We start from the raw sequence: 15518 nt of genomic DNA, 5'->3' as shown, positions 1-15518 counted from the left end.
AACTTAGCAAACTGAATGTAAACCCCTTTGTTGTAAGGTGGGTTGCCAAATGGCTCACAAACTGGACACACACACTATCAAAGTGGGTGACTCCACATCAACCAGCAGACCTGTTACCAGTAGGGTGCCACAGGGGTCAGTGCTGGGCCCCCTACTGTTTGGTATATACTTCTCAGAAGTTCAGATCAAAACTAAAGGGCTGTGGCTCATCAAGTTTGCAGACGATTGCAAACTAGGTGCAATCATTAAATCAACAAATTATGTCAGTGCACTCCAGGATGGTCTCACACAGACCAACAACTAATGTATTAGTCACGGTCTCAAACTGAATGCAAATAAATGCATCATTTCATTTGGCACAATGTCCCTTCACACCATCAAATTAGTAACAATACCCTAAGTACCCATGAAGTAGTAACAGACCTGGGATCACAGGTTAACAGCGACTTTCACCACCATGTCTACCATTATAAGGAAAGCTTTCCATGTAGCTCACTTGATTAGTAAAGGCATCACCTCAACAGCAAAAAAAGCTATAACCCCCCCTCCCTCTCTACTCGGCACTCATCCGGCTCATAATTGAGTATAACGCCCCATTTGGTATGTACCATAATAAGCATCTACAGCAATTAGAGAGACCTCAGAGGTTTCTAACAAAGAACATCATGGGCCTCCAGCATGTGCCTTACAAGGACTGACTGAAATCCCTGTCACTATACTCCATATAGTATAGACTTCTTAGGTGAGACATATTCCTGGCTTACAGAGAAACCCAAGACCCAAACCTAATAAACTTACTGCATATCCGTAAATCAAATGGGTCTAGGGCTACCCATTCCAGGGACTTAAGCATGGCCTGTGGCTTAAATAGGACATGCTGGAGGGGCAGATTTATCTCCCAGCGACTGCCAAGTCTTTGTAACGGGCTACCAATTCATGTGAAACAGAGCACCTCTATGACACTGTTCAAGAGGAACCTAGATGACTGGATGGAACACCATAAATTCTTACAAGGGATAGCACCCACAACCCACCTGGACATAGGCAGTCATTACTAAATACAATCCTGGGTATTGACTAGTACCTCTGTGGTATTACATTGGGTTGAAACAGCTAGATTTAAAATGACCTCCGGGTCAATAGCCTAGTAATCTCCTATGATCCTATGCTTATGTGTCAAGTAACTAAAATATTAAAGTATAAGAATCTTTGCCCTGTAATTTGCAAATGTTTTCCACATTATACTGTCCAATATGCTTTTGTTTCTTTTCACTATTGTTTACTTTGTGTTTTCAAAAAGAGTCCATCGATGTGCATTAATAGTTAGAAAATCGGTCTTTATGTCTGCACTTTCTTCCAAAAGTCCCTCTCTTTCCACTTCTGAAATATGATCTTGGCTAAAAAAGTTGAGATACAGCACTGTGGTCAAGCTACAGGAGTCCACCTTTGGTGCGTCAACAATATCCATCTTGCATATCTGAATATGATTGCCTTTCTTCATTTCACAGATGCTTATACTGTTTATAATTGCATTGCATTGTTTCACTACTAGCTATGCACTTGAATTTCTCACTGCAATATTTTTTATCATTGCTAGGAGACCATTTTATATTATTTTCTTCACTTGTGACATCTTGCTTCTGCAGGCTGGTATTCCCTCAGTTTAATTTCTCCAGGTTTTCTGATTTCTAATACCACGATGAGAATGTACCCCATTTCTCAGTCATGATATGATTAAAGTTTATGAAATTAGCATTGTTTCAATGTTTGATGTTAGCTAAAAGTGCTCTTTGCAGCACCCACAATGTGCCCGGAATTGACTCCTTCTGTAATTTATATGGAATTACATGTATCAATGACATATCTAAGTATCTTTATTTTCAGCTTTTCGGCACTTGGCATTTTGAGTGCAGACATTTCAATAGGAAGCTGTCTATTTATTCCAACTTTTTGGGGTCATCAATGAATTGCTTATTTTGTACATTTATTTATATTTGTTTGCATATCTTCTTGTTTTTTTCTGCCTGTGCTGAAATTTTTAGTTTATTATTTTCAAATGTATGACAGATCCTGGTCTGTTTTAATATTGTGGGTTGCTTTACCGTGGCTATCTTTCTAAGTATTTTTAATTATCTGTTCCCTCTTCTATATTCTTCTGAAACTGATGCTTCTTTCCAAAATTACTTTATAGTTTTCTCTCATACTCAGAACTTCTTAGTGCAGGCAATCTGGACAAAGCCTAAAATAATGGGATACAAAGGCTCAAAAATAGGGAGAGATTTTAAATATTGCTCTTATAAACTTGCTAGAATAACAGACTTTGTATTAGGCATGTATTTTCTGAACAAATGAAGTCTGAAACCCAAACACATCCATGACCCCTTTTTCCATTATTTGCATGGGTTCAGGGTGTCACTTCAACAGTGACAATCATCTAGAGCCAAGTTTACACTACCAGGTAGCTAGCCCTGCCCCAATAGTTCTTCCACACCATGCACACACTCTCACACCTATGGCCAGTTTAGTGTGTCCCATCCATTTTCTGCATGTCTTTGGAATGTCAGAGGAAACCGGAGCACCCAGAGAAAACCCAAACGAACACAGGGAGGACATGAAAATGCAGCACATAAGTCACCACAGGTGAGAATCAAACTGGGGAACCACTTGCTGTGAGGAGACAACATTATCTGCTGTGCCACTGTACCACCCTTTATGCCATTATTTAGTAACTTCAATCTTCAGTAATTTACCAGAAAACCACACATTTTATGAGGAACAGATCAAAAGTATGATGTAAAAATCTGGACATTATGTAAAAATCTGGACAGTTGAATGCTATTTTCTCTGTTTCATACCTCCATGATGGCATTTTATTTCTTCTCTTCATTTACCTTATTTCTCTCTGTTTTTGTGGTAAGACTGTTATTAATTTAGCTCCAAAGTAATATATACTATTTATTTTTGTTATATCACTAGAATGTCTCTTAATAGTCCTAATTACTGTGTTCATCTGTATTACCAAACTTTTATAATTTTTAGTTTTATTTACTTTTTGTAATATATTTCTTTCCTCAATCTTAATATGTCCAGCCATTTCTATTAAATCAAGCAGCTCTTCCCTTAGATCATTGTCTTCTAGACTGAGGTTACCTTCATTGCTCTCCATTTTCTGTGAGAAAGCTCCAGAACACCTTCCTGTGGCATATCGTCTTCAGATGCATCCTGCTTCATCTGCTGCTCCTTCATATGGGAACTCACTGGCCCATCACTCCACAACATTACCTGCATCAGAGATGCCACTGTTTCCTGCTCCTTCCTTTGCTGTGCAACTTCAGCTGAACTTTTGTACCAGTCTCCTACAGATGGCTCCAGAGCATCACAATGTGGCAAGTCTTCAGATGCCTGCTTCTCTTTAATCTGGGGACTCATTCTGCCATCATACTGTGGCATAACCTGTTTGGATTTTCTTCACTAAAGCCTTCACATGGCAAATAATCTATAACTTCGGTTTCTTTTTGTTCAGTGTCTTCCTTAGTATTCCATCTGTATGGTCTAACCTGTGTGTTTTTGGCTTCTAATACGCTTGGACATCTCTGAGTCTTTGCTGGGTGACTTTTTCTGTTATCTGAAATTCTTTCCCCTAGTCCAGCCTTTGACCTCATGATTATGCAAATGAAATGCCTTATATTCTTCTGAACTTAACTCCCACTTCATTCCTTATATGGTACTGCGTGCACCAATCTCTTCCATGAAGTTTTGTCTCTTTTTAACCTTTCTTCTTCTATAAAGGTGACATGCAACTGTTATGCCCGCATAGCTTCCTGTCCCAATCTGTTACCAATAATGTAGCTGGTAAGCCACTATCATAGGGAAATGCAACTCACTTAACCTTTTCTTCAGGTGGTCTATTTCTTTGCAGAAAAGTCTTCTAAAAATTTAATGCAATTTTTTTTGCCAGAGAACTCCTCTATTTCTCCTGCTGTGTCAAATAATTAATTCCCTTGTGGGGAAAAGCTGAAAGTCATAAGCACATGTATCGGATTAGCCACCGCCATGTTCCTCCATCTGACCTTGTGAATCCATTCTATTGTAAAAATGAAGCTCAGTGGTAGACTCAGCCCCTCTCTAACCATGTTTCCATAAAATCTGACAGTATTCAAGTATTTGCACTCTTTGAGATTCCAATAATTTCCACAATACTTTTCCAGTTTCCATTTTTAATGCATCCGCCATCAGCTGCAGCATATATACTTTCCTCTCCAGCTCCTGACATTTAGCTGATTCTTCAATTGTTTCCTTTTTCCTCTGCTTGCTTTCTTCCATAATGGCAGCAGTCTGATTTTTCATATTGTTAAGTGTGCCGTGAGTATGCAGTACAGTAAAATGGCAGCCCACCATATAATTCACAAACACAGAAAGGCACTCAAACAGCAGTATCAGCTTCCTTTCAGAATTATTCTCCTTAAACCAAGTAACTCATTTTCAATTTGCTGTGGTACTTCTGCCATTTTGCTTTTTGTTTCTGTTATCCATCTCTTTTGCAACCACCTTCACTGTGCTTGAGGGGAGAGAGTCAGAACTAAGCAGCTATTTCTTCCCAGGACACCCCCACATTGATTCTCTTGTTCTAGAGAAAAAAAAATCATACCTTCTCTGTCTTGTCTGGAACAGAAAAGATAACCCCATATCAAGTAAGGTCTGCTCAGACCTTCAGTCACTAAGTTCCAGTTATCCCTAATACAAATAAATATACATTTTTCTTAGAGTGGATCTTATTTCTCTGGTGAATCTACACATTTACTAAACACAGGAGGGATCTTCTTTCCTCCTGTTAACCAGGCTGCACAACTCCTAGTTGGAGCTCATTTCTCAATATATCACATTCTATCAAGAAGTTGAGATCCATAGTAGTCATCCGGGCTGCTCTATGAAATAAGAACATTCATTTAAGTATGTAGTAGTGGATAAAATGAATAGGAATGCACATGGTAGTCTGTGGGTGCTGTTCTTGGAAAGAAAGGAACTTTTGTGGCAGTTGTTGTGGGAAGCCAACAACTGGCCAGGATTAAATGAGTAGCTTTCTATAGTAACCATTTGAAAGATTAAGGCTGAAATGAGATAGATAAGTTGATGTATACTCATTGTTATAATTATAGGGAAAAAGAGTAGAGTAAAAACCTTTTAACATAACTTCACCATCTATATGAAGTAATAAATTCAGTGGAGCTTACAGATATTTTGTCATGTATTCCATTTTTTTCTAGTGATTTTAAAGTATTAGTATTACTGTAGTTTTGTAATTATTTTATTATATATTCATTAAAATAATTTATATAGAATGTGTTTTTAGTATTGTATTTAAGATAATTTGTTAGGGCTTGAATAGAAATGTATGTATTTTTTAAGAGAAGGGAAGGGGAAGTGAAATTGTTAAATGACGTTTTGAATTGAATTGCATGTAATTAGATCATGTGATTTGTGTTATAGTATGTAAATGAAATGGATTAGTTGTATGGTCATCTGAAGAATTTTTGCAATTTGTAGAACAAAAGCACTTATCTTATTAAAATTTATTGTTTTGTAGTTTGCAACTCTTGAGTGGTTTGGCATTTTTTTCTTTTTCATTAGTTTTTTTTTTCCATTTATTGGACTATAGAGAATGAGAAAGAAAGTATATATAGTTACTATTATGAAAGAAGCTCAGAATTTCCAGATAGAAGACATTCAAAAAGATTAAGAGAGAAATTAGAGGAAAGAAAAATATTTGCAAACGGAAAAACTGTCAAAAGCTTCAAATGCAAAATTGTGTTCATTAATACAACAGATCCATGAAAAATATTACATAGACAAAGAAAATTTGGGCCACTTAGGAAAAAGAAATGACAGTGGAAATGAGAAAATATAAAGAACAAAACCTAGAGATTTTTGAAAGGTATAAAAAAGAAACATGGACTTGGGAAAGAAAAACAGATCTGATATGGTGAAATGTTTATGCAAAGGAGAAAGCCAAACTAATCAATACAAAAAAGCAGCACCCAAGATATTTGAAGAGAAACTCAGGCAAAAGCACCCAGATATAGAAAATTTCACAATACAAAATAATTAGAAAACAAAGGGGGAAAGTAGAAAAAGCAATTAGTAATGATGAAGTTAAAGAAATATAAACTGCAATTATGAATTACCTGCAAAGTGAAGGATTTAGTATAGAAAATTCAACTCAAATAATGTCACAGCATGATGGAACAATGAGCCCCCAAATTAAGGAGAAAGAGTTGGAATGGGAAGCATATGGTTACCTGCCACATGATGATGATCTGGAGGCTTCAGTAGGATACCAATACAAAAGTTCAGTTGGAGTTGCACTGCAAGAAGGAGTAGGAAACAGTGGCAACTCTGATGCAGTTAATGTTATGGACTTCTAAGCCAATGAGTTCCCATATAAAAGAGTAACAGATAATGCAGGGTGCAGCTGAAGAAAATATGTCACAGGAAGATATTCTGGAACTTTCTGTAGAATGCCCACAGGAAAAGGTAAGCAAAGAATGTGCCCTCAGTTTAGAAGAAAATGATCTAATGGAAGAGTTGCTTAATTTAATAGAGATGGATAGACATATTATGACTGATGAAAGAAATAGATTACAGAAAGTAAATAAGACCCATAATGTTAGTAGAAGTCTGATAAAGCAGATGAACACAATAATTAAAACTATTAATAGAAATTCATGTTATATAATAGAAGTAAATAGGATATTTATTACTGTGCAGCTAATTTAAAGATAAAGTCTTGCTACAAAAATGCAAAGCATAAGGGAAAGGAAGGGAAGAAATAAAATGCCATCATGGAAGTATTTAATAGAGAAAACTATAAAGCAATTAAGACAAGAAGTGTCACTATTAGAACAGTATAAAAGAGATCATGAAAAATGCTTAGAAAGATAAATGTGATAAAATCAACGTGCAGTATCAGAATAGACAGGTATCTATTGTACAGTATTGCAAATAATAATCTAAGGATATCAGCAGAAGAAGAAAACCTTATAAGATATACAAATAAGTATAAAGGAAAAATACAAAATAAGGAATTCATTGATCATCCAAAATGTTTTATAGAGAATTGGTAAACAAAGCAAATGAAATAGAAACACCACCAAAAAAGAAGAAATAGACACATTTTGGAGAAAATTTATGAAGACCCTGTGGAACTTAAAGATGCTGAATGGTTCGAAGTAAATGAAACATTAAGAATTTCAGATGTGCAGGATATGAAATGCGATGAAGTAACAGCCAAAGAAACTGAAATGCAATTAAGAAAAACTCCTAATTGGAAAACCTCTGGCCCAGATACAGTACCTAATTGCTGGTTGAAAGTATTAACATCTTTACATGAAGATTTAATCTTGAGTAAGAACTACTAATACGCTCAGCCTGAGCAAACATCAATCTAGATAACAACAGAAAATACAATACTCTTCCTTAAGAGTGAACTTGTAAGCCATCCTAAAAATTATAGCGTTTAAGACCGCACTCGACAGAGTAAATGCATCTGTGCTTTCACAAAACCAGAATAAATAAAGTCCAAAAGCACAAAGCAGCAGTAGGCAACCACCAGCTCGACAAAAATCCAGTCTAACTTCTTTTTGTAAAAAACAACTTTTTGTAAAGTACCGAATAAATGTTTTTATTTGTTTTTTACAAAAAGAAGTTAGACTGGATTTTTGTCAAGCTGGTGGTTGCTTACTGCTGCTTTGTGCTTTTGAACTTTATTCATCCTAAAAACTATTGCCCGATAACTTGCCTTCCAATGATGTATAAAGTATAAACTAGAACTGATGATGACCGAGTTTACAATCATTTAGAATAAAACTCAATCATGACAATAGAACAAAAGGGCAACAAAAGAAAGTCATATGGAACAAATGATCATTTGTTGCTAAATAAAATCATAATGGAGAATTAGGAAAAAAGAGGAATCTAATTATGGCATGGATAGATAAAAAAAAGCATTTGACAGCAACCCACATTCATGGAAAAAGGAGTGCTTACAGATGTATTAGACACTTCCTACATTGATCAATTACATTACAGTGACTATGAAACAGTGGCAAACCACTCTGCAATTAAGTTATCACAAAGGACAAATTATTATCCCAGGGATAAAAGTTCATAGGGGGATATTCAATGATGATTCTTTGTGACTGCTGTTGTTTTGTCTTGTCCTTAACCCATTAAGCTGTTTATTTAACAGATTAGGTCTTAATTATAATTTGGCTCCTATGAAACAAACCTACTTAAAGATTTCTCATTTAATTTTTGTGGAAGACTTAAAACTGTATAGTTCATCAGATGAGGAGTTAAAAGCACAACTGCAAGTGGTTAAAACTTTCTCAGATGACATAAGAATGACATTTGGTCTTGATAAGTGCGCAAAAGCAACTTTTAAAGCAGGAAAGTTGCAATACTAAGAAAATATCTGTCTGGGACAGGAATGTGATATAAAGGAACTTGAGCAGGAAGAAGTATATAAACATTTGATAACTGATGAAGGATTTGCAATAAAACATGAACAAATGCAAATAAAAATCAGTAAGGAATACTTTGGAAGACTAAAACTAATAATAAAAACAGATGTGACATCTAGGAATAAAGTCCAAACTATAACATTTTAACTTAACAGTTTTGGTGTGATTGACTAGCCCCAAAAGGTACTGGATCAGTTGGACAGAAAAACAAGAAAAATGCTTCACTCTTGTCAAATGATATATAAAGCTCAGTGTATGCCAAGATTATATGCATCTCACTTAGAAGGATGTATGGGCCTCCTTTAAATTGATTATATGCATATATCTGTGATCATGGGATTGCATACACATCTGGAAACTTTGTCATATACAAATATAGTGAAAAAGGAGAAGAAGTCTAAGATGACCTTTCTGCTTAGTTTAGCAGAAACATTCAGGTATTAAGAGGGAATGGAAATCAAATCAGAATAGATGAAAATCAGCAGCAACTGAAATGGACCAGATGAGAAGGTAAAACATTTGGAAAAGCCATTATTGTCAAGTATAGTAAACTCCTGGAACAACCTCATGTTGATCAGGATTTAATGCAGGAACGGTTAAGGACAGGCAAATTTAAACCAAAAGATGAAGGGATAATATTGGAGGCCAAGTTCAGTAGACTATGTACACATTGATTTACAAAGGCCATTGAACATGTAGGAGAAACAGATAAATGCAGGTTCTGTAAAACAGAACTGGAAACAGTCACCCATCTTGCTGGGTGTGACACACCAATGGCAGACAGCTCGTATTTGTTTATTTATTTATTTGACATTTGTTAACCAGGATAGTCCATCTGAGCAAAACCCTTTTTCAGAGGAGGCCTGGGGAAAAAAGCACCACAGTACAAGTAAGCAAGAAAATTTACAAAAATTGAAGATGAATACAGTGAAAATTTTACAATAAAACAGTTAAACAAATGTAGATAAAGCTCCACAGTACAATGAAGTAAAAAGCATTATAACATTGAAGAAAAAACATAGCAAAGAAATATACAATAAAATATCTGAATGAATTTATATAACACATTGGGTTACCTTCAGTGGGTAATTGTACAATACAGACAGTTAGGTGAGTTATGGTAGTAGGGAAGGGAGGAATAGAGTGGATAGTGATAGAGAAAGGGGTGGGTTCATGTGGGATGATTACAGAGGCAAATCCATGTGCTATTATGGTACCGTTTGTGAGTTTTCTTGAATTTGTGGATGTAGGAAATGTTTCTAAGTTTCATGGGGAGCTTGTTCCATGCAAGAGCAGGGAAGTAGCTGTAGAGATTCTGTCCAACAGATTTTTTAGGTTTGTGAATTTGTAAAAGACATTGGTCAGAGCTTCTGAGAGATCGAGGAGACTTAGAGAGAGAGAGAGAGAGAGAGAGACACAAGTGAGGAAATGCTAGGCAAGAGGAGGGCTTATTCAAAATAGTATGGATAATGAGAAGTTGGGTAAATAAGAGTTGGTTAGGAAACTGTAGCCAGCTGAGTGCCTGGAGAGTGTGACAGTGGTGTGATATTAAGGGAAAATTGGCTGCAAATGTAGCAACTTTGTTACAGGTAGTTTCAAGTTGGAAAGTAGTGAAGACTGTAAGTTGGTTAAAATTTGAGAGCTGTAAAAGAGGTTGGGGAGAAGGTAAGCTTGGGCTACTGAGATCCTGGGGTTGGGTGTGAGGAACCTTTTGTTTCTATAGAGCAAACCAAGCTTTTCATGGGTTATCTTGATGCAGTTAACTACGTGAAGATCAAATTTTAGTTGATCATCCACTATTACACCAAGCAGTTTAGTGTGTGATTCATCTATGATCATAGTGTTGTTGAAGGAAGAGATGGTGAATGAGTATTTAAGATGGTAAAGGGATTTTGGGAGGAACAGAAGTTTTGTCTTTTTAGGGTTTAGTATGAGTTGGTTGTTAGTAAACCATGTTTCAGTGAGGTTGAAAGATGTTTGTGTTAGGGTTAGTAGGTCACTGGGACTGTCAGCAATAAAAATGGTGGTGGAGTCATCTGCATACTGTATGAGGGAAGAGTGAGGGCAGGATGTGTGAAGTTGGTTAGTAAAAGTGTTAAAAAGGAGGGGGGTATAAAACAGAGCCTTGTGGGATGCTGATTTTGATGGGGAGAAAAGGAGAAACAGCAGAAAAGGATTTTACAGATTTCAGTCTGTCAGTGAGGTAGCTATTGAACTAGGAGATAAATGCTGAGGAGAGATTGAGTTGACAGAGTTTGGAGAGGAGGATGGGGTGAGGGACAGTATCAAAGGCTTTGGAGAGATCTAAAAAGATGTAGGACCGTAGCTAGGGAGATGGAGTTAGTAAAGGAAATAAGTGCAGTAGTGGTGGTGTGGTGGAAGCCATGTTGAGTTGGGGTAATTAAGTTTTCATGAATAAGATAAGCTGAGATTTGTTTATAAACATGGTGCCCAAGAATTTTGGAGAGGGGAGGGAGTATGGCAATAGGCAGATAATTAGAGAGCTCAACAGAATTTCCACCTTTGTGGATTGCTATAGTGTGGAACTTTTTCCAGAGGGCAGGAACAGTGGATTCACTAATTGAGTGGGTTATGAGGATGGAGACAGGATATGCTATGGAGTCAGCAGCAGCTTTTTAGGAAGAGAGGCAGCAGGTTGTCAGCTGAAGGGAAACCTAGTTTCAGTTTGATAAGAAGTTTTTTTATGTAGCTGGTTGGAATGGGTTTTAGCGAGAAGGAACTCTTTTGCAGTTGGGGGGATGATAGAGGGTGTGGGGCTGGTTGGGTGAACAGTTTGCATAAGTTTGCTGATGGTATCTATGAAGTATGAATTGAAAATCAAAGCAGTTTCAAGGGGTGTGTTACTGGGGCAGGGTTTGGGAGTTAAAGGATTTCCTGGGTGGAGAATGTTGTTGACAGCATTCCAAAATGTTTTAGCGTTCCTGGGTTCAGTATCTTGGAGTGAGAGGTAGCAGTTCTTTTTGTCAGAGTTTATGTGTTTTTGCTTAAATTTCAGAGTTCCCTATATTGTTGGTAGTGTGTGAGAGATTTGGCCTTAGTCCAGAGTGTCCAGGCACAATTTCTGTTATGGATAAGAGACCGAGTAGAGTTATAGAGCCAAGGGGAACATCGTGATTTGACCCTGACAGTTATGGGAGGGGCAAGGGAGTTCAGAATATTTATAAAGATGGAGTTGAATTGAAGGACAGCTTCATCTAGAGGTAGGGAAGAAAGGAAAGACCTGTCTATAGCAGAGACAGAATTACTGAATGTATCCACGTTGAAGTTGATTAGCACTCGGCACTCTTGAAATTGATGAGGTCTAGAGAGGTGGGGGGAGAATATTTGGACACATATAGGGGAGTGGTCACTGACTGAGTCTGGTAGGGATTTAGGGTAGTGACAGAGATCAGGCTTAGAGACAAGTATCCAATCCAAGATAGAGCAGGTATTTGTGGGTTTATGAAAAAAAGTGAGTGAAGAGATAAGTTGGGTGTATCCGTATAGGTTTATGCTGGTGGTGGGAGAGTTCGAGATGAGAATAAGCCAACTGATGTTAACATCACCTAGCATTATTGTTTCATTATGTATATTGTCAGACATCCACTGTAGGATTTGTTCTAATAGGGGCATGTTATCTATAGGGGGTATATAGATGGCGACTATGGTTAGAGTTTTATGATTGTTGAGTTTGCAGTTGTCAATAATGAGTTCAGCTGAGTGAAAGGAGGGGGAGAGGGTTAATTGGGAGAGATATGCATAGGAGGTGAGAGTACATAATGGCCACACCTCCGCCTTTTTTGTGCATTCTGTCCAGACGTAGAATGTTGTAACCGAGGGGACAAAATTCTTTGTCTACATTATGTGGTTTGAGCCATGTTTCATAGAGACTACCTATGTTGGCGGAGTACTGTATACTGAAAGGCATGATAATGTGGAAAGATAGTTACACTGGGGATTGTGCAAACACTATAATACTGAAGTAGCTGAGAAGCACTGGAAACATTAACCACAAAGCATTATAGAGATGATGAAGTTTCTATCACATGGGATCACCCATTACCAACAGTTCAGAAAATAGATGTGAGAAAAACACATATAGCAGTCCATGAAAAGACAACAAAAGTAGCATTGATCATTGAGATTGCTGTACTCAGTGATTTACACTGTCTTACATACAAAGAGACACAGATTCATAAAATACCAGGATTTACAGGCAGAAATGACAGCAATATAGTAGAAAGATACCCAGACAGTTCCAATATTTTTAGGAGCAATGGGTCTCATAAAAAATCATAGTCATATTTAAATATGCTACCGATGCATGTAACTACGTATGAATTGCAGAAGTCACTTCTGCGAACATTGCGGGTGCTGCCAAGAGCACTTTTGGCTAACATCAAAGCTTGAAAAAATACTAATTTCATGAACCTTACTCATACCCTGACTTTAAGAATGAGGTCCATTCCAACATGGTATTAGAAACCCAAATGATTTGGAGAAATTAAACCAGAAAAAAACAGCAAGCTAAAAAACATTAAAAAAGCACAAGAATTTTTTTTTTGTAGATGGCAAGCTGTCCTGCACCCCACTGAAGTGAGGACAAGTTCCTCGCACTTGCTATACTGGTATACACCAACTCCACAGTCTCACCACATTGAAGGAAAAACAGAAAAAAAAAAAAAAAACAAAGAGAAAAGTGCACGTCTGGCTTGCATAGTACAATACACTGCTGCAAAACTCACTGTGACAAATTCTTGCACTTCAAACACTCAGCCAATACTGCAGTGCAAATATGTAGGTAACTAGCTAGAAGGTATCTACGGCTAAGATGCAGAACACTGCAACGTTTTTCTCCTGTGAGATGGGGCAGTCACACAGTTTAGCTTGGGATAGTTCTACATGGCACATATCAGTTATACTATCCAGAATAGCTTGATCTGCCCTGCACTGGGATTTAAACCTTTGATCTGCAGTATAGCATAATATCATGGATGGCGCAGTGGTGCACCTGTAACATTGTCACCTCACAGCAAGAGGTTTTCTGATTCAGTTCTTGGCTGAGGTGCCTTCTGTGTGGACTTTGCAGCCTGCGTTTGTGTGGGTTTTCTCTGGGTCCTCCGGTTTCCTCCCACGTTACAAAGACATGCATCTGCAGCATTTCTCCCCGGGCCTCCACTGAAAATTGGCTTCATTCCAAATCAGACTTTCCTAGTTAACAAGTGTTAAATAAATAAATACATTTTACTAGCTTACCATTGCCAGGAACAGTACAGGCTGGATGCATGTAGGGCTTTTGCATCCACCACAATCATTCTCTTTACCAGTGCTAATCCAAATATAATGCATACTACTCCAGCCACAAATGTGATGCTGTCCAGTTCTGCATGCCACAAAATTATAGAGTACTGTGCTTTTAACTGTAATCTATTTTTCATAATTTTAAGCCATTTGAAAATCGCGTGCAGATTGATGGCACCATCACTAGTATTATTTTGCAGTTCACTAAGTTGTAATGCACAGCTATGAAATATTCTGGTGTATATCTGCACTTCCCTAACTCAGAGAAGCAAGAAGATAGATTAAAGGTTAAAGTATTTATCTTACAGACACACTGTTCAGTGTTTGATTCTCACATAAGGTAACTGGACAGGCTTAAAATGGCCCATGGGGCATTTATCCTAATATTAATTTATGAACCTTCAATCATGAGTCAGCACGATGATTTGGTACTGACATTAATTTTTGTTTATTTATACTAAACTGCACAACTCATACCTAAATATTAGCATGGGTTGTATTTTTCAGTTGTTTCCAGAATGACAGCTTTAGATTAAGCAATTCGCTTAAAAAGGTAACAAACCATAAATAGCAAATTAACTAGAAATGGTTATCCCAGTTATACATATTTATTTATTTACTTCCTTATTTATTTGCCTTTGATTACTGGGAAATTCCAATTGGCAAATCCCCTTTTCAGCAGAGGCCCACAGAGTAATGTTCAATATTATATGCATTTTTACAGGCAGTTAGCATGACCTGACAGTAAAAATATGTTACATAACACTGACATACATATAATTTAACAGGAGTTCACCATGTTAAGTATACTATATAGTATTTACAATATGTTATAGTCATAGCCATCTATGGAATATTCGGCATTAGTTTACAATGTGTATGTATGTATATGACATACTGCAGCATAGAGCAAGATGAATGCAAAAGCACGTTTGTTGTTTAAATGCCAGCTGCAGAGTAAAGAGAGCATTTTACATGGACAAGACTATCAATGGTTCATAGGTAAGCATCATTAAACACTTAGCAGACAACTGACTTAAAGATCTTAATAATATACAACTGACTTAAAGATCTTAATAACCCATTAGCTAGATATGCTTTAGGCTGCAGAAACTTTGAGAAATTTGTGTTCAACATCATGTAGAAAGGAAGGAGCTATACTTGAGAAAAAGGAACTTGAGTGGTAGTCCGCTAAAAGCTTACAGGTACCCAGGACCGAATAAAAAGTTTTCCATGAAATCTGTACTTGAACTGAAAAACTGAACTACGACAACTTTTATTAACAGTTAAATATGTTTTCCTTCATAGTCCTTCATTACATGCATTATCTATTTTTTTACAGGGATTATATTGACATAGGTTAACTACTACAAGACCAGGATAAAAATATTAAGTTAATACCATGGGTTTAGAATCACTTGTTAGTATACATTTGACACTGCTTTAGGTAAGTTAACATCGTGGGGTTAGAAGCACTTGTTAGTTTATATTTAACACTGCCTTCTGAAACAGCATTCTTCTCAGTCTAATTTCCAATATGTGTGTCGCTATTAGCATTTCTAATAACTATACATTTTAAAAATTTTCTTCAGTAATTCATAGGATTTATTAGTGCTTTACTTGTACTCACTGTTTAATGTTACTAAATTTGTTGCTATGTTTTCTTCTGGTCTTGACATCAACTTTATCATGTACACA

This window comes from Protopterus annectens, chromosome 2.part2 (assembly GCF_019279795.1).
Source record: "Protopterus annectens isolate FY-2018-M chromosome 2.part2, PAN1.0, whole genome shotgun sequence".
NCBI lineage: Eukaryota > Metazoa > Chordata > Ceratodontiformes > Protopteridae > Protopterus > Protopterus annectens.
Note: the sequence above shows the minus strand (reverse complement) of the source record.